Source organism: Hemiscyllium ocellatum, chromosome 17 (genome assembly GCF_020745735.1).
Source record: "Hemiscyllium ocellatum isolate sHemOce1 chromosome 17, sHemOce1.pat.X.cur, whole genome shotgun sequence".
Classification (NCBI taxonomy): Eukaryota; Metazoa; Chordata; class Chondrichthyes; order Orectolobiformes; family Hemiscylliidae; genus Hemiscyllium; species Hemiscyllium ocellatum.
Window position 1 is genome coordinate 45160396 of NC_083417.1, and position 21617 is coordinate 45182012.

Consider the following 21617-nt stretch of genomic DNA (forward strand, 5'->3'; position numbering starts at 1 on the left):
GCACAGTGGTTAGCACTGCTGCCTCACAGTGCCTGAGACCCCGGTTCAAATCCCGACTCAGGCGACTGACTGTGTGGAGTTAGCACGCTCTCCCCGTGTCTGCGTGGGTTTCCTCTGGGTGCTCCGGTTTCCTCCCACAGTCCAAAGATGTGTGGGTCAGGTGAATTGGCCATGTTAAATTGCCCCTTGTGTTAGGTAAGGGTAAATGTAGGGGTATGGGTGGGTTGCGATTCGGTGGGTCGGTGTGGACTTGTTGGGCCGAAGGGCCTGTTTCCACACTGTAAGTAATCTAATCTAATCTAATAAGAAGTTGATGCCTTTATCATTATAAAATATCATAAAGCACTTTATAGAAGAGTTTTGAGTTAGGGATGGGGACTAATTGTTAACACTCCCAGCAACATCCTTACCTTGTGAACAAATGTAACAGAACTAGGTACAGAACAGTATGAGGAAAGCAAATGCTTGGTCAAAGAAGAAAGATATATCAGCATTTTTCATGATCTCAGAATCTCCTGAAGTGCTTAAAGGTCAATTAAATAGTTTTTAAACTAGTCACTCTTTTAATGTAAAAAGAATACAACTGTCCAGCTGAGCAAATTAAATTCCCATGAGTAGTAATGTGATAAGATCTCATATCATAGAACCCCAAAAGTATGGAAGTAAGGCTATTTGACACATCAAGTCTACACCGACCCGCTGAAGAGCAGCCCACCCAGACCCACTCCCTACCCTATCCCTGTAACCATGTATATCTTTCAAGAGTCACTGGAGTCAGGAAAGGTCCCGTATGATTGGAAAATGGCTGTTGTAAGCCCCTTGTTCAAGAAAGGATCAAGACAAAAGATGGAAAATTATAGGCCAATTAGCTTAGCCTTGGTTATTGGTAAAATTCTAGAATCCATCATTAAGGATGAGGTTTCTAAATTCTTGGAAGAGCAGAGTCTGATTAGAACAAGTAAACATGGCTTTAGTAAGGGGAGGTCATGCCTGACAAACCTGTTGGAATTCTTTGAAGAGGTGACAAGTAGGTTAGACCAGGGAAACCCAGTGGATGTGGTCTATCTAGACTTTCAAAAGGCCTTTGATAAGGTGCCACACAGGAGGCTGCTGAGCAAGGTGAGGGCCCATGGTGTTCGAGGTGAGCTGCTGGGATGGATTGAGGATTGGCTGTCTAACAGAAGGCAGAGAGTTGGGATAAAAGGTTCTTTTTCAGAATGGCAGCTGGTGACGAGTGGTGTCCCGCACGGTTCAGTGTTGGGGCCACAGCTATTCGCATTATATATTAATGATTTGGATGAGGGGACTGGGGGCATTCTAGCGAAGTTTGCAGATGATATGAAGTTAGGTGGACAGGCAGGTAGTACTGAGGAAGTGGGGAGGCTACAGAAGGATCTAGACAGTTTGGGAGAGTGGTCCAGGAAATGGCTGATGGAATTTAACGTGAGCAAGTGCAAGATCTTGCACTTTGGCAAAAAGAATAAAAGCATAGACTACTTTCTAAATGGTGAGAAAATTAGTAAAGCCAAAGTACAAAGGGATCTGGGAGTGCTAGTCGAGGATTCTCTAAAGGTAAACATGCAGGTTGAGTCCGTGATTAAGAAAGCGAATGCAATGTTGTCTCTTATCGCAAGAGGGTTGGAATATAAAAGCAGAGATGTGCTATTGAGACTTTATAAAGCTCTGGTTAGGCCCCATTTAGAGTACTGTGTCCAGTTTTGGTCCCCACACCTCAGGAAGGACATACTGGCACTGGAACGTGTCCTGCGGAGATTCACACGGATGATCCCTGGAATGGTAGGTCTAACATATGAGAAACGGCTGAGGATCCTGGGATTGTATTCATTGGAGTTTAGAAGATTAAGGGGAGACTTAATAGAGACGTACAAGATAATACATGGCTTGGAAAGGGTGGACGCTAGGAAATTGTTTCCATTAGGTGAGGAGACTAGGACCTGCTTTATCTTCATAACCCTTGATTCCACTATCCTAAAGAGCTCTATCCAACTCTTTCTCGAAGGTATCCACAGACTTGGCCTCCACAGCCTTCTGGGGCAGAGCATCCCATACACCCAGTAGGCTGTGGAGGCCAAGTCTCTGGATATATTTAAGAAAGAGTTGGATAGAGCTCTTAAGGATAGTGAGACGAGAGACAGATGAAAATTGACCATAAGACACAGGAGCAGAAGTTAGGCCGTTTCGCCCATCGAGTTTGCTCTGCCATTCAATCATGGCTGATAAGTTTCTCAAACCCATTCTCTCGCTTTCTCCCCATAACCCTTGATCCTTGACAATCAAGAATCTATCTATCTCAGTCTTAAATTATACTCAATGACCAGGCCTCCACTGCCTTCTGTGACAATGAATTCCAAAGATTCACTACTCTCTGGCTGAAGAAGTTTGTCCTTATCTCTGTTCTAAAAGTTCTTCCTTTTATAGGTCCTTGTCTCTTTTACTAATGGAAATACCTTCCCAACATCTACTCTATCCAGGCCATTCAGTATTCTGTATGTTTCAATTGGACACCCCCTCATCTTTTAAACTCCATCGAGTATAGACCCAAAGTCCACAAACATTGGAAACAAAGTTCCTGATCTTTTTGAATTCTGCGTGAGAGAAGGAAATAGCACTGGCACAGTCTTTACAATACTGTAAAAAGGGCATGGGAAGGGATCTGTACAAGATGGTAACAAAGAATGTTCTACATATTCCATATAAAGTCAAACATAACTGAGAACTGCAATAGGCTCCCATGGCAATACATTTCATTTGGAGAATGTGAGTCCTGCCAAATATAGTTCTTCCAGTGTAAGAACAACTTCCATCAGGTGGGGTACAATGGTAGCATAAGGTTAGGTTTCAGTGGGGATGGAGATGGAAATGGATTAGATGCCCACAGTGAGAAAAAGATGGTATGGGCCAGGAAACAGGATACAATTAGCGTGGGGATAGATATTGGAAAAATTGCAGATGTATGGCAGATGTGTCAGATGGGAGAGAACTGATTGGAAGATAGACCAAAGCTTGTCCATCATCTACAAAGCATAAACCAATAGTGTGATGGAATATTTCTCATTTGCCCGGGTGAGTGCAGCTCCAACAACACTCGAGAAGCTTGACACCATTCAGAATAAAGCAGCTGCTTGATTGGCACAGCATCAACCACCACAGCACCCAGCCACCACTGATGCTCAGTAGGAGCAAAGTATATCATTCACAAGATGCATTGCAGAAATTCATCAAAAGTCCCTAGGCAGCACCTTTAGCCCAGGGAATTACCACCACATGCAAGTTCACCTCCAAGCCACTCACTGTTCTGATCGAAAGTGCATTGCTGTTCCTTCAGTGTTATTGAGTCAAAATCCTCAAATTCCTTCTCTTATAGCACTGGGTGTCAAATCTACAAACATAGATAGCAACAGATTAAGAAGGGAGCTCACCATCACTTTTTCAAGGCAACTTGGGATGGGCAGTAAAAATACTGGCAAAGCCAGTGACACCCACATCCCGTGAATGTATAAATAAATAAGATCCATGAGATGTGAATAGGTTAAAAGGGGGAAACAAGGAGCATGAGCAAAATTAGAGTGGATAAGAATTAGGGGCAAAACTCTTTGCTGGTTGGAATCACACCTAACCAAGGGAATGTGGTTGTGATTGTTGGAGGTTAGTCACCTCTGCCGCAAGAGATCTTTTCTGGCATTTCTTAGGACCATGTCCTAGGACTTCATTTGATTGCAGCCTGTTTAATTGGCATCACATCCAAAAACGTACATTTCCTCCACCACAGATGCACAGTAACAGCAATATACCATATACAAGATGCACTGCAGAAATTCATCAAGGTTTCTTAGACAGCACCTTACAAAGCCACAACTGCTGATATTTAGAAGGAATGCAGCAACATGTACAGGGGAACCTGATCACATGTAAGTTTCTCTTCAAACCTCTCACTATTCTGACTTAGAAATACATCGGTGTTCCTTCAATGTCATTGGGTCAAAATCCTTGAACTTCCCCCAGCAATGTAATAGGTGCAGTTACACCAAATGGACTGCAATAGTTCAAGAAGGCAACTCACGACCACTTTTCAAGGATAACTAGGGATTGCCAATACTGGCCCAACCACTGATGCCTATATCCACTGAAAGAATAGGAAGAAAATCCACATGACAGTCTTTTTTATAGATATTGAAAAGGAGGATGAAGGCAGGTGTGCATTTCTGAGAGACTAAATGCTTGCAGTGTGCAGTTGACAAAGATATCCAGAGGGGATGAAGGGACAGGTTATCTTGGAAATGATGTTGAGCACTGGAGTCATGGTTCAGGGGAAGTTAGAATGGGAGATCCAAATTGGTGGACAACCTCCAAAAGATGGAGTTAACAACAACAGGCTTTCCATTGCCAACAGACTCACTAACAATGTCAGCATTGGACTTGAGATATTATCTCCAGGCGCAAGGATGGGTGTGAGGGGAATAAGGAATTTGAGCCCAGTATTATACCAGTACTTTCGGTGTTTGTAGAGAGACAAAGCAAGAGGGGTCCAAGTCCTACTCCAGGAATTAAATATGCTACCAATACACTAGAGTATTTTTCTATAATTGAGAAAAAAAATGACATTTTAAAATGGTTTAAATTTAACTATAAAAATCTGCATAGGTAACTATTCTGCACAAAGTCACTGGAATCAGATAAGGGAAAGGAGTTGTGAGTGGCCATAACCGAATCTTTGTTAAATAACAGGTACATATTATCAATCTTTTGAAATTGTGCCTATGATTTCCAAAGAAAATGTCTGGACAATGCTTTCTATTACATTGTTTTAACAATAGTCCAGAAGGAAGATGGGTAATAATATTTAGAGGATTTTGTTTTACAGAAATAGGAAATGGCAGTACAAAGGACTTTATAACATATTCACAATTGTATCTATGACAGGTTGAATCTGACAATAAAGGCAAGTGTTGCGTAATGTTGTTTCAGGTCGCATCACCATTTCTTCATCCTTGTTTCTCAAGTGCTAAAAACAGTTTCAGAATACAGCAGCTCAAACCTTTCATGGCATCTGTCCTTGCCATAAATCTACCTCCTAGGTATATATTTGAAATCAGAATATGCTTCTACCCTACCTCTCACAGATGTTCTGGCATCTGTGATATAATTGGCTAGGAAATGGGCTTCCCTATTGGATCTCATTATACAGCTATTATGTAACTATGGCCCTTCATAAATGAATGCCTCAAGGTCGCTTGATGCCTGGTGTTGATCTAGCAAGAGTGTACTTTGCATATTTCTCATTTGCAAATGATTTCAAAGGAATTATTTCTGTCAGATGAAGTTGTCTAACCTGAATCACAGAAGAAATCCTGTGAAAATTGTAACATTGTGAACCCAATTGTTATTGGCAATTCCCGGGGCTGAAGTGTATTTTTGATTTCTCCAGTCAAATTTACAACAAATATAAAATGCAGTTAACAAGATATTCCAAAAGCCCAAACCAAACAAATTAATCATGGAAGACAAATATTTCAGTTACCAATTCTGACTTCACCGGGTTTTATGAGCAAAATCTTACATTGTGTTTGTAAAGGAGCACTAAATTAAGAAACAAATGATTAATATATTTGTATTTTCTGCTTTAATATTGGTGGAAAACAATCCTTATAATAAAATTCTAAACATTAATGCAAGTCCAAGTCTTTTAAATATCATAGTTACCTTGTTAGTTGAGAGCTAATTTGTCAGATAAGGATTAAAATCTATGCTGACCCCAGTGGTCCACTCTGACTGACTGCCTCGTTTGCCAATGCCCTGCAGGATTGTGTTTAATGGAGAGAAAAGAAGGCAAACATCTACAGCTGATCAGGACCGCTGATTTATTTGCTCTGAATTAACAACTGACTCACAGCCAAGGAAGACTTTCAAACTGCATGCTGATTCTGTGTCGAGGGAAACAGCATTCCTCAGTAAATCCCAAATCCTTAATGAGCAATAATTTCACTCCTTTAATTAATGTCCTCAATTAGACAAGGAGACACAGGATTATGACACAAAATTGAAAGATTTATTTCTGTCAGCATTCTCTAACACAATGTAGGGAAGTGAGGAAGTATTACTCATATGGATACACAATTATGTAAGGACTCAGCATTTGAAACAGCGTCATGGGTTCAGAGTTTATGCTTTCTTCAGCAGGAGCAAAACAGGAGCAAAAATAACAGCTGTTAAAAGTGTAGACCTATGCTGGTGTATTTTTGGCACCTTCAGAATCCTTGTAGGTGGATGTAACCATTTAAATGAAAGGCAATTAACATGTAAAATATTCACTTTTTCTTGGCAGTATTAAAGTTGTTAACAATCTGATACAATATGTGTCTTAAGTGGTCAGTAGAAATACTTCAGGGAGGATGTATTGGCCCTGGAGTGGGTCCAGAGGAGGGTCACGAGAATGATCACAAGAATGAAAGGCTTAACATAATGAGGAATGTTTGAGGATGTAAATATAGTTACCTCAGCCACATTGTGGAAATTTAACCAATCCTTGGATAAGCACATGGATGATGATGGGATAGTGCAGGGGGATGGGCTTCGATTAGTTCACAGTTCGGCGCAATATCGAGGGGCAATATGTCTGTTCTGTGCTGTATTGTTCTATGTTCTATAAACTCTGGGGATATACTTGATGGAGTTTAAAAGGATGAGGGGAAATCTTATTGAAACTTACAGAATACTGAATGGCCTGGATAGAGCAGACTTTGGAAAGACTTTTCCACTGACAGGAGAGATGAGGACCAGAGGGCACAGCCTAGGAGTGAAGGGAAGACCCTTTGGAATGGAGATGAGGAGAAACTTCTTTACCCAGAGAGTAGTGAATCTGTGGAATTCATTGCCACTGAAGGCTGTGGAGGCCAGGTCACTGAGTATTTTTAAAACAGAGAGAGAGATAAGTTCTTGATTGTCAAGGGCATCAAAGGTTACAGGGAGAAAGTGGGAAAATAGGGTTGAAAAACCTATCAGCCATGATTGAACGGTGAACAGACTCAATGGGACAGATGGCCTAATTTCTGCTCCTATGATTTAAATGCAAATTCCTTTATGACTCCAACTTTGTGTTTAGAAGCAATTGAGGCAAGAAAATGCATATATGATCAGTATATAAGCCATCAATTTTAGTTTTTGAGATAAAGTATAAATATAGAGGTAAATGTTGGACAATATCAGCTTCAAGCACAGATACCATGATGCACAATTACCCTGCACCTGGTCAAGGTCATGCAAGCTGTCTGTTTTGTGCCTGTAGCATATCGCCCATTGCTAACTGCTCTATTACTAACTCAGGGGTGATGTGTGTAAGGCTCCCATAAGTGAGAACAAAGTTTCACCCCTTAAAGGCAGCCTGCATCACTTAAAAGGGAAGTGCATTCTGGCTGCCCAAGATGGAGAAAGTGAGGACTGCAGATGCTGGGGATCAGAGTCGAGAGTGTGGTGCTAGAAAAGCACAACAGGTCAGGCAGCATCCGAGGAGCAGGAGAATCGATGTTTCAGGCATAAGGCCTTCATCAGGAATCCTGATGAAGTAGGAACAACCCAACTTCAATGGTGAGTGCAGGAGGACATGCCAGGAGCAGCAACAGACATACCTGAAGATGAGCTTTCAACCTGGTGAAGGTACCAAACAGAACTAATTGTGTATAAGACAGGATTAACAGCAAGTGTTGGACAAAGCTAAGTTATTCCAAAAGCATTGGATCACATCTAAGATCTGCAGTCCTGCCACATCCAGGCATGAATGGTGGCAGACAATTAAACAATTCACCTGGGGAGGAGGAGCCTAGTATCCTCAATAATGGGGTACACCACATCACTGAAAATGATGAGGCTGAAGCATTTGCAACAAACATCAGCCAAACTGCCATGTGGGTGATCCATCCCATTCTCCTCCATAAGTCTCCAACTTCACAGATTCCTGTCCTCAGCCAATTTGATTCACTCCATTTGATATGATAAAATGACTGGGAGCACTGGAACCTACCCAAGCTTTGGACCCTGACAACATTCTAGCAATAGTACCAAAGATTTGTTCTTCAGAACTTGCTGAATGCCCAACCAAGCTGTTCCAGTACAGTGACAACACTGGCATGTACTTGACCATGTGGAAAATTACTCAATAAAAACCGAGACAACTACAGATACTGTAAATCAGAAACAAAAACAGCAGTTGTTGGAAAAGCTCAGCAATGTGAAGAGAAATCAAAGTTAACATTTCCGGTCAGTGACCCTTCCTCAGAACCATTTTGAGGAAAGGTTACCAGACCCGAAACGTTAATTTTGATTTCTCTTCACAGATGCTACCAGACTTACTGAGCTTTTCCAGCAACTTCTGTTTGAGCTGTGGAAAATCACCCAAATACATTCTATATGTAACTAAACAGAACAAATCCAAAAATCCAATTCCCATCTCGTCAGTCTGTCCAAATCATGAATAAAGTGATGGAAGCTGTCAAGCAGTAGTTGCTCAGCAACAATCGAGTCATAAATGATGAATATGGATTCCACCAGCACCCCTGAGTTCCTGTTCTCATTCCAACCTTGACTCAACCATGGACAAAAGCACCCAACTCCAGAAGTCAGGTGAGAGTCCTATATCAGACACCAAGACCATATTTGATTCTGTAGCATTAAGGAGATCTAGCAAAACTAGAGTCAGTAGGAATTTGGGGAAAACTCTCCACTGGTTGTAGTATACCTGACACAAAGGAAGGTGGTTGTAAAGGTTGGAGGTCAACCAGCTCAGCCCCAGGACATCAGTTCTCAAGGCAGTAGCCATCTTCAACTAATCTATCAATGACATTCCTTCCATTATAAAGGTGAAAACAGGGGGATGTTGCTGATAATTGCATAATGTACATCAACTATGACTTCTCAGATACTAAAACAATTCCCATCCAATGCAGCATGAACTGGACAATATCTAGGTTTGAGCTGACAAGTAACAGGTAACATTCACATCACATGGGGGCTGGGAAGGACCATCTCCTGCACAGAAAATCTAATAATCACTCCCTGATTTTCAAGTACATTATCATTCAAGAATTTCCACTGCCAGTACTCTGGAGGCTATCTTTCACCAGACACTGAGGTGGGCTTGTCACACAAATACTATGTCTGGGAATCCTGAAGCAAGTAACTCGAGGACATCTCAAACCCTGTTCACCATCTACAAGGCACAAATCAGGATTGTGATGGAATACTCCCCATTTGCCTGGATAATTGCAGCTCCATCAACACTCAAAAAGCTCAATACCATCTAACACAAAGCACCCCATCTGATTGACAACATATTTATAAATATTCACTCCCTGTACTACCAATTGCCAGCAGTAGGTACTTTGTACAAGATGCACTACAACAACTCACTTTTGAAAGAAATCTCCTTACACATCATTTTCCAAACCCACAACCACTACCATTTAGAAGAATGGGAGTAGCAAATACGTAGCAACATAAATACCTGCAAGTTTACTCCTCCAAGCCACTTACCATCCTTATATACCACCATTCCTTCGCTGTCACTAGCTCAATATCCTGGAACTCCCTCCCAAACAATTTTGTGGATATACCGCATCAGAGGGACTGGAGCAATTCAACAAGGCAACTTACTTTCATCCTCACGAGGAATATCAGTTATTGGAAACTAATGTTGGTCGTGTCACTAATGCTCACATTCATCAAAGAACAAGTAAAATTCAACATAGTGGACTTCAATCTTAGTGAGGGGTTCCCTTGTAACAACTGCCAGCTCATTCAAAGAATCATCTCCCATCATTTCTGATTACAATGACTTCAGTTACTGCTATATCCTTCAAAAGGCTCAGGAGATGCAAGTCCATCTATTCCCACTGATTCTCTGCTGCTGCTTCCTATTATGTCTCACCCTGTCCTGTAAGAGAGCAGGATGTGTGAGTGCATTGTAATATTTTTGGGTGCTGTGCTGTTCATTTCTGAATAGCTATGGAAGCTGTGAAATGTGAGCGTGTGCCTCACAACAGAGAGAAGTGTATGAGGGTGAGATGGAGCATTTGAAAGTTAAACATGAGACCTGATTGCTGATGTGTGAGTGATGGGACATGGTCCATTGATCAGAGTGTGACATTAATGCTGCACTGGATAGGAGAGGTCTATTAAAGGGCAGTTACTCATTGACTTTGACCATTCATTTGGTGAAAGATAATACCATGGTCAATCCTAACTGAGACTTATGCTTATTTACAGAGTTTGTGTGGTGCAGTGGTAATGTCCTTATCTGTGAGCCAGAAGACCTGGGTTCCAATCCCATCTGCTCCTGATGTGTGTAATGTCATTTCTGAACAGCTTGATTAGAAACTATCTACCATTGTTCAAGAGAAACCCCAATAAGTGCTCTCCATCCACATTTAATTAATTACAATTTATACAAAATTAACACCCATCTTTTTTGTCATGTATATCCTGGATTTCTTCTACTTCCCTGCAAGAAATATATATCTCTTCTTTCCAACTTCTAAACTCAGGAGTCCAGCACTGCATCAAAGAACCTATGAGCTTTTCCACTGGACTCTGTTCTATTTCTACTTTTTTCTTCATCCTTGGCTACATGTTTTTGATACAGTGCCTCCATCTTGGGCAGCAAGTCAGGCAGCATCCAAGGAGCAGGAGAATTGACATTTTGGGCTCACCATCACAATATGAAGTTGTGCCTTATGAATGCCCAGTCTTGTGTTGCTAAGTTTGGTTAAAGTCTGTCCCATTTAGCAGGATGATAGTGCCACACAACATGATCGAAGGTATTCTCGATGAAAATGTGTGACTTATCTCCAGTGGGACTGAGTGGTTGTCACTTTTACCAATACTGTCATGGACAAATACATCTGCAGCTGGCAGATTGGTAAGGATGCGGTCAAGTATATTTCTTCCACTTGGTTCCCTTACCATCTCCTGCAGACCCAGTCTAGCAGCTATGTCCTTTAGGATCTGACCAGCTCAATCAGCTGCTGCTAGACATTGAAATTCCCCACCCAGAGCACATTCTGTATTTGCTATCCTCAGTGCTTCCTCCAAGTGTTTCTCAATATGGTGGGATACCAATTCATCATAATGGGCGGCACGGTGGCACAGTGGTTAGCACTGCTGCCTCACAGTGCCTGAGACCCGGGTTCAATTCCTGACTCAGGCAACTGACTGTGTGGAGTTTGCACGTTCTCCCTGTGTCTGCGTGGGTTTCCTCCGGGTGCTCCGGTTTCCTCCCACAGTCCAAAGATGTGCGGGTCAGGTGAATTGACCATGCTAAATTGCCCGTAGTGTTAGGTAAGGGGTAAATGTAGGGGTATGGGTGGGTTGTGCTTCGGCGGGTCGGTGTGGACATGTTGGGCCGAAGGGCCTGTTTCCACACTGTAAGTAATCTAATCTAAACCGAGGAAGACAGTACATGGCATTCAGCAGGAGGGCTTCTTGCCATGTTTGACCAATGTCATAAGACTTCATGGTGTCAGGAGAGAATATTGAGCACTCCCAGGGCAACTCTGTCCCACATTAAGTCACCAACTGTGCTGTCAATAGGACAGGATGTACCCAGGCATGGTGATGTTGGTGTCTGGGACATAGTCATGCTGCTTGACTAATTTATGAGACAGATCTCCTACTTTTGGCACTATCCCCAGATGTTTGTCAGGAGCAATTTGCAGGGTCGACAGTGTCGTTTCTGCTGTTGTCATTACCAGTGCTGTCGGTCAATGCCAGGTTGCCTGTTGGGTTTTCATTCCTTTTTTGTGACTTCCTCACAATTGGCACAATTGAGTGTATAGCAGGTCATTTCAGAATACAGTCAAGAGTTAACCACATTGCTGAGAGTCTGGAGTTACACATAGGCCAGACCATATAAAGATGGCAGTTTCCTTTCCAAAGAAAAGTGAACCAGATTTTTTTTTTCAGACAATTGACAATAATTTCACGCTCATTATTAGACTCTAAACTCTAAATACCTTTCTTCTGAATTCATCATCTGCCATGGCAGGATTTGAATCCAGGCCTCCAAAACATTAGCCGGGTCTCTGAATGAATAGTCCAGCGTTCGTTCTGCAAGTCATCATCTCCCCATTTCTACCTATAAATTTGTGAACCTTGGATGTATTTGGTTATTGGAGAATGTGCTTTCTGCCTGTGATTAAGAAGTTGAAAATTCTGTACAGCAACTCAACAATTGTGCTTAATGAACCAATTACATTTCCCTTATTGTTACTTTCCAACTTGCCTGATTGTTCTTATTTAAACAATCTTCTAATTGTTAAACATTAATGGAAATACACTAATTTTTAGAGCTCAAAATTATACTGTTAACAAATATGAGGCAAGACTTGACATGGATGTTGCTTTGCTGGCATTATAATGATATTTGTAGATTTGGAAATCTTTAAATAGTTATATCTTCTGGTATTAATCATGAAAGTTACATATATTTTACCATGCCTTCTTACAACATTATAATCTGTTCCAGTTTATTAGAACGTTTATAATCTTTAAAAAACTACAAACTTTACACTCAAATAAACCTCACTACTCTTCCTTTGTTTCTCTTGCCCTGAAGTCAATACTCACTTATGATCTGTGAGTTCCGAAGGCAGACTTGGCCCAGATGGTGAAGTGAGGCAAGTTATTTTAATGTGACAAATGAAGGAACCTATTTCATTTAGGAGGTTACCACTAACTTTGGGTTTCTAGAAACTGACAGGGACAAAAAGCACATAGACTCAAGTTACTAAGAGATCATGAAATATTTGAAAATAATTTATCTAAGTGAGAGAATGCAATTTATTACAATTATGCCATCGGCTGTTCATCCATTTGACAAAATTGGAATAAAATTTGTAGTTAATCTCACCATCTAATTTGTAAGTAATTCTGATACAATAGCAGAAGCTGAATTATTAGCTAACAATATTATATCATCCTGGAAAATACTTGACAAATTCCGTATCTGACTGATTCCTTTATCTTTTAATCTGGCTTCAATTCTGGGGCTAGATTATAAGTCAATATTATATATCTGCTGGACTCTCTCAAATATGGTTACTACACTTCAATCCCTGTTCCATACATGGACTTGAATTCACTCGTCTCATTTCTTCACTTCCTTTTCGTAAGTTCTAATAATGCATCTTCCTTACCACTACTCCCAGAATGTCTTCCTGCTCTCTCTATTGGGGCTGCTTTCCATTGTCATTCCTGCCAATATAGTAAACCACATCCCTTCTGGCAATAATAAAGGCTACATCCATCCACAAGACCTAGCCAACATTCAGATTTGGCTTGAAAGGTGACAGGTAACATTTGCATCACATCATTGCCAGACTACGATCATCTCTCATAAGAATAATTCTAATAATCTCCCCATGACGTTCAAGCCATTACCATCTGTGAATCCCCACTCTCATCATCATGGGCATTGCCATTGAAATCAAACTAATGAAGAAGGGTTACATCCGGAACGTTGACTTCTTCACCTCCTGATGCTGCCTGGATTGTTGTGTTCTTCCAACCTCCTGCTTGTCAATCATATAAAAACTGTAGAATTTTCATATGATTGTTGTACCCTAAAAAACTGCAACATCAGAATTTTAGATGACTTCAACAAATGTTTTAAATTGTTTCAAGTTAAAGACCAAAATGACCTTTGCCTGCTCTCACGTAATATAATTTGCATTCGACAAGTTCCTATATGTAATTTATATATGTAAAACATACACTATTTTTGAGTAGTCATACAGTCAGTGAAGATTAATAAACAGTAATCAGGGTAAGATATAATTTCTGTTTAGTATCATTAATTTACTAAAATACATACGCAACTTAAAGGAAAGGCAGGAATTGGAATACTTTTCAACTTTTCAACTGAAAAGGTCAAAAACACAATGTAATTCGAAATGTCAACAAATATATTATCTGAAAATATTTTATTTATTGCAAAACTGTATACACTAAACATTGGAAAATCTTTAAATGACTCATGCTTTTGACTAATTTAGAAAAAAACTTCCTTTGATTGATGGCATTTACTGAAGTGGCATCTTAAACTCTTTGGGATGATTAAAATTCAGCTTCAGTTAAGCCGGGAAAAGAATAAGTAATCAGTATCTCCATTGCATCCTGTTGTTCAACATGATGATTTTATTTTTGTCAAAAAAAAGCTTTAAAAAAATGGTACCATGTTTAAATGTGTACGTACTTTCCCTTCCCCTCTTCATTCTTATCAATGCTTAGTGCCCATGCTTAATAAATTCTCAAACACAGATAACACCAGTCAAGAAAAATACCTTATTGGCAAAGCACTTGCTTTACTATTTTAGTAAAAGTATCTTAGTACTATCAAAGTAAAAAAAAATTGATAAGTAAAATTAAATGAAATTCTAAGAAAAATAAAATAAAGGAAGGGACTCGTAGAAGAGTAAATGAGTTATTTCATAAGCCAAACTGTCTTATCTTTGACTTTTTTTTTGATAAGATGTAGTTCCTTCTCATTGTACAGTAATACAGCTGGTTATCTTTCTGGATCTGAATATGCTTCGTAAAAGTTATGATCAAGACATTAACTATTCATTTTTCACACGTGTTTTGCTGAACAATTGAATACTGTACAGATTCCATATCAGTCTAAGTGACCGTAGTGATCAAAGTAGCATTATTTTGGTAAATTTGCAACTAACCTTGATTTTGATGGGCAGAGCAATTACAATCTTTTGGTAAGGGTTTCCACACCAGCCAAAATTACTAAAGGTATTTGTCATAACCTCCAAGAACTTCTGCAGCAAAATGGGTATTGTTATGTGGCTGTAATCATTACAATGGTACCAATGTTCAGGAAATTATGCGCAATGCCTGGTATAGCTTAATCTCTTGTTTACCCTCAATTAATCTCAACAGGAAACTCTTTGCTTTGTCTGCTCTGATTTCTAAATCTTTATTGAGTTACTAGTTGTGAAGTTGAGTCTCTTTCTCTTCATGTCCAACAGTTACTGAATATTGCTTCATGATATCATTTTATTTGGTGTTTTGAGCCCAGAAAATGTGCCACTGCATTTGCTGTCCAAAGGACATCTACCCAAAATACACACATGTAAATGGGACTTAAACTGCTTGTTTGGTGGAAATTACTTTTCAAAGTGGACACTTCTGTTTATTTACAAATTTACAGACATTTTCATTAATCCCTCTAATTCAAATCATTGATAAAAATGATAAGCAACAAAGGTCCTCATACAAAGGCTTGTGGAATTTCTCTTGTGACCACGTCTGATTCAGTCCCACTCTGATCACTGAAACCCTCTTGATTCAAAAGGTTTCAATCTAGTAACTTTTCAGCATAACCTAATCTAATGTGTACTCTGATCTGTTCTTTTGCAATAGCCATCAATGCAGCATCTCATTTAAAAGCATTTAGAAATTAACATGTATAACTTCAACTATAACAATCATCATTCACTATTCTGCCCACATCCTGAAAGAACTCAATCAGGTTAGTGATGCACGACCTCCATTTCCTGAAGTCATGTTGGGAATCCCTAATAACTGCTGAACTCTACAAGTATCATAAATCACTTCCTATACAAAGCCATCTAGCAGGTTCCCTACAACCTGATGTCAGACATACGAGCCACAACTTCCCATGGTTTAATTGCTTCTTAAATAAAGTGACAATATTTGCCTCCCTTCAACCCACTAGAATCAAATCAGGCCTCAATGAGTTCTTGTTGACACACAGTACGAGTTTAAAATGATCAGATTTATACTATTTTTCTTTCATATTGTCAAAGTACAAGTCCTCAAGAAGACAAAACAAATGTTTTATTCCTATCTAAATATCAACTTTTGTGAACTAAGTAGATTATAATCTATTGTTATTCTTTGTTTATTTTTATATGATTACTTTTCCAACTTCATGTCATTAGCAGATCATTGGAAAATCAAATGCAGCATGTGCAAGCAAGAATGTTGAAATTTGTCTCCCATATTCCCTGGTATATGTATGGGGAAAATTCAGGGAGGTTGAATCAAAGAAATTAGTGTCAACTTAATTTTGAAGTGTATACTTGGGACACTGTTTCATTTCACTTCTGCCTCCTCCATTGTTGCAAAAGTTTTAGGTTGCTCATTTAATATTCACTAATTATCTTATTTAATAACTCAAACAGAATTTTTTTTCTAATAGGTATTGGGAAATCTGAATCCATTGTTTCTGGATATTCTTGAATCAACCGTTGAAAGATATTACACATGTCTGGAGCAGGTAGAACTTGAACACAGCCCTTGGCCTAGAGATAGGAACACTACCACCGCACCACATGAACACTTCCATTGTTTTTGGTCCCTACTCCAAATTCCATTCCCTAATTCCTGACTTCATCTCTTGGTTCAGGCAACAGTCTGAGATCAAGCCAGACTTTCCAATCATGTAACACTTGTCCTCAAGATGGTTTCCTCAGCCTATATTGGTGCTATCACCAGAATTGCCTTTTCCCTCCTCAATGACAATCACTTGTCTTTGTACTTGTCTCAACTCATTCGTTCCTGGAAATCTCAATTGTGCCTTCTTTTCTTCTAGTCTTGACTAATCTTAAGCACTCCTTCTAGTCTCTGTAATTTTGAGGTTTATGAAAAATTCTGTTGCCTATGTTTTATCTTGCAGCTAATCCCATTCCCTGGTTGCCCTTATGACTTGCTGACCTACACTGACTCCTGGTCAAAAAGTGTCTTAATTTTAACATTCCTGTCTTTGTTTTCACATTTTGCCATAGCCTTGCCTCTCCCTATCTCAATAATGTCCTTCAGCCCACAACCTACTGAGAAATCACACTCCTATAAATGAGCATCACTGATTTTAATCACTTCACCATTGGTGGCTGTGTCTTTTGTTACTTCGGCCCTAAGCACTGGAGTGAGCTCCCTCCATCTCTACTCCTCACTTTCCTCTTTCAATTATTTTCTCCATCCTGTTTGGACATGTTATGGTACAGGTGGGGCTTGAACCTAAAATGGCTGGCTAAGAGGTACATGTATTACCATGGCACTACCAGAACCTCTTACTTTCCTCAGTTAAAATGTTCTTTCAAACATACCTACCATTCTTTTGGCCATTAGACCTAATATCTCCTCCTGTGTCCTGACTGGTCTTGTAATGCACTTGTGAAGTGGCTTGGAACATTATAGTATGTTAATAATATTTAACCAAAAGTTGTTGCTTCTCTACATGATTCCAATTGTAATTAGAACTGACAAGTTCCCTATAGGTCAAATGGCCTCTTGCTTGCTACAATTTCTGTGATTCTTTTAGCTGTGAATGAAATTTACCATGAATGAAAAATGAATGTGAACTTGTTTCTCTCCAATATATTCTCATTGCTGCTGGCTTTCTCTCTTAACCCCTTTGTGTGCGTCCAATTGACATGTCCCAGTGCCGACATTCAGTATCTCTGGCACCACCTGCTGGCTTTGAGCTGAGACATTTGATTTCTGCAGTTTCCAGTCTTGGGTGAAAATAACTGGCCAGAAATGAGGTTCATATTTTATCTTTTGAAATGAAATTATTCATTTTGTCTAGCAACTTCAGGATTATTTAAGCACATTTACTTAAGAGAAAAGATCTTTGTTTTGGTTTAAGAGAAAATATCTTTGTTTTGGTTTCATTTCTCAAAAGGAGTTAGCCTGAAACAAAACGCTCCTTGGATTATTACAAAGAAGTGCCTATTGTAAGCAATTAAGGGTAGAAATACAAAGACTGAAGAGAAAGCAGAGCTATCAGGTTCAGAAGCTGCCTTGCAACTTGACATTAATCTTAACAGGGCCATCTGAAAGAGGATCACGGCCAAGAATGACACCTTTCACGTGAAGGGAGACAATATCCAAAATTATGTCAATTCACACAGCTCCCACATGCTCACCCTGGTACATTATACAGCAAAATAAACTAAGGCCTAGAAGAATGCCATCCACTTATTTGACAAGACTAAAACATCATTATATATCAGTGTTAATTCAATGAAGGACTGACAGATACCTTCACATTCTATATAAAGAGACATGGAATTCTTCCTATTACTGTACAACACAGAACTGTGCACACATCATCATAACAGCTTTTATATTGTTGGAACCAAGTCAGAAACAAGTTTTTATCTTGTACAGAGTACATGTAAATACAGCATAAAAGTTTTCTTTCTACTTCAGAAAGCTATTTTGATGTTTAACAGGATTAAGGTATGGTCACTTTATGTGCATATATAATTATACGATTGCTGTATTTCAGGATCATAAATTGGAGGCAATTAATAAGGTATTGCTGTCCCTGAGAGATGTTTATAGACATTAATGGTGAGGACAGCATTTAATGTTCACTGTGCAAGGTGTTTGCAGTCTGCACTGGAGACCGAGCTCCAGCACGACAGATAAGGACAAGATTGGCTTTGACAAGTAACAGCTTTGAAATTTAGATTTAGATGCCCTGAATTAGATGGTAATACTGCCCACAAACAACATGGTAATCTATTCATTATGTAACAGGATTACTACAGTTCAACAAATCAGAACATTGAAATGTGTACACTATAGGTGGAAATGCGTTCAAATCTAGTACTTGGTAAATGGAATTGGCTGTTACCTTGTAATTTCTCTTTTCCTACCTTCCATTAGAAGCACAGCTCTAAATACAACAAGTCCCCAAGGTTGAATGACCTCTAACACAGTTCATGTAACTAGGATACCATGTATAAATAAAAATTGATTGACTGGTTCATTGATTCATTTCGTTTACTGAATCAGTTCTCGACACGTTCAAAGTCTTAGCATTTTCAATAGCTCAACAGTATTTATTAGTCACTCTGAATTTCTTCATCAGGAGGAAGATAATTGGAAACAATATAAAAGGACATCATTCCACAACAAATGCATTTTAATTAATTATTGTACTCTATTGCAAAGAATGTTTGTAATATTACCTCATCTATGTTGTGCGTGTTATTGTGGTCCAATTGGTTTGTTCAAGTGAGAATCTCAAGTGTGCCAAATGAAAATATAAGTGACACAATGTGAAACTTTCAGTGTGACTTTATAGAAGGAAAGCAAGACAAAATTAATTCAAGGCTAGAAAATAAATTCTAAACAACAGAGGAAGTCCAGCAAAATCTGCCAAAATATTTGTTTAAATCAAGTTCTGTAGCTAATTTTGTATGAGAAATTGACAAGAACTATTTTCAATGGAGATTTTCAAGGATCTAATTACAGTCAATAGTACTATGTATTATATTATAGTATAAATGTACATGAGAGTAGCTTGATAAGCATATGAAGGAAAAAGAATTAGTTTTATTCTCACAGAGATGGATGACAAAGGAGGGCGGGGTTTGTTTGAACCATAAACACTGATATAGATCGGTGATATATTTCCACAATCTATATTCTATGTAATAACATTGCAAGTTCTGTTAATGAGTCTCTATCCTCTTATCATTAACCGCTACATCATTATATATAATTATTTCTTATTGATGATACAGTTTTATTTCAGAATAATTTTAACTCTCAAGGGTATTGAGAAAAATGAAATGTTGCAGTTTCAACTGTTTCCCTTCCTGTACAAATACAACAGATTACATTTGGGTGAAGATGGGTTTCAGAACCAGAAAATACATTCTCTGGGTATGAAGGAGACATTTAGAACCAAGATAAGGAAAAGTCTCTTCACTCAAAAGGTCATGAACCTATGGAATTCTTTACCACAGAGGCTGTGGTGGTCAACTCACTGAATATATTCAAGAAAATGATTGATTTTCTTTCAGATTTTAAAGGTGTCAGGAGGTATTGGGAGAAAGTGGGAATATGGCATTAAGATAGATGATCAGGCATGATCAGGTTCTAAGGGCCAAGTGACTCACTCCTGCTCCTTGTTTCTATGTTTCAAAAACGCATTAGGTAGAATCTTATAAGGGTCTGAGTGATGTAAGCTATGGTGAGATTTGTAGCAGAGTCAAACAAGAAGTCCGATGAAGACCATCTCAATGTAAGGAGAATCTCATTGCATCTTTTATGCTTTTGTGAACAAGTCGAGTTACTCACTGGGCAACAGTGAGCGCAACTTGCTTCATTAATATTTACCCTCCTGTCTTATGAAACATGCCAAACAAGTTAGAATTCTCAACTGAATGGGTATCTGGTGACTTGAGCTCGCGGCTGGCTCTGTGGAAGCTTTATGTTGCTTAACACTAATAAACATCTCTGAGAATGATCCAGGGGCTCTAGCCATGTGCATCTTTTGCATATGAACATTGGCATCCAACATTTTTCAACACCTAAAGACTATCATGGCACCTGTGATCCACATGCAAGACATTCAGAAAGAACAGACTTGCACTGGAGGAAGGGAGAGGTGACTCAAGAACCTACTCGATGAGAATGGGGGGCTGTAGGCTGGGGGCAAGGAGGGATGACAATTGTGAAGGGAGAGCAACACTATCTGCAAAGAGGTGACACCAAAGCATGGATGGAAAGGGAATCATGTGGCATGTCACTCATCCACTGTCTGGAATACCCTAATTCAAGCAGGTGTCAGTATTTTTTACATCTGGCATGGTCACCACATATGCCTGGGGTGGGGGGTGGAGGTGGTGAGGAGGGGTGGCTATAGCGAAATGCGGGCAGGTGGCTCACATTGATGGCTTGTATGAGGAAGTGCAAAATCTAGGGGGTTCATGGGAAAGGTTATCAGAAAGGAGATCTGGATGTTCAGTGCCTCATCGACACTTACAGATAAAGCTGGAATCCACTGACTGAAGAGTCCCCCTCCAAAGTGCTGGGCATCAGCAGAATGCAATAGGAAGAAAATGGTTGTGACCACACTCACCAAGAATGGGATAAGCAACTTGACCACAAAGAAGGGGAACAACATTTCACTCAGCCCCACATACAGTGCAGGACACTGGCTTATGGGATCCTGATCCCTGGTGATCATAATGCATTAATTCCCCTCAGGGTCTGTTGGTACAGATTCCTTTTCTGGCTCTCTAGGAAGAGGACACCTCTTCTTTGCACCAACCCTTTTACCAGAATCTCCAGGTCTCTGGTGGAGAATGGTGTTGCCATCTTCCTGTTCTCTGACATGTTGAACTTTCATCCTTCACTGAGCAGGGCACACTTGGAATGTCTGTGCTTGCCAAGTGCACAGCAGCCTCTTGAATAAGCCACTTCCTCTAATGGATGTCAGTCTTTCAGCAGTTACATGGTATGTGGGCAAGTTTGTTCCTTGGAAAGATTTATGGTAAGATAGGGATAGAATTGGACATGAGGAATGCTACAGGGGCTGAGTAGATAGCTAATGATAGGCATTTGATAAGATACAGTGAGAAATCTTGCTGGGCACTTCAGCATAAATCTTTCCAAAAAACCAAACGTGACTGATGCCTGGCCGAAAAGACATAAGATTCTAGCCCCATATATGAGATGAATGTATTTCTTACTCCCTGAAGAGTTGTCCCAATTTTAACAATTCCAACTGCAGATCCTTTTGGCTGTTTTAATATGCAAAAGGTTATTCAATA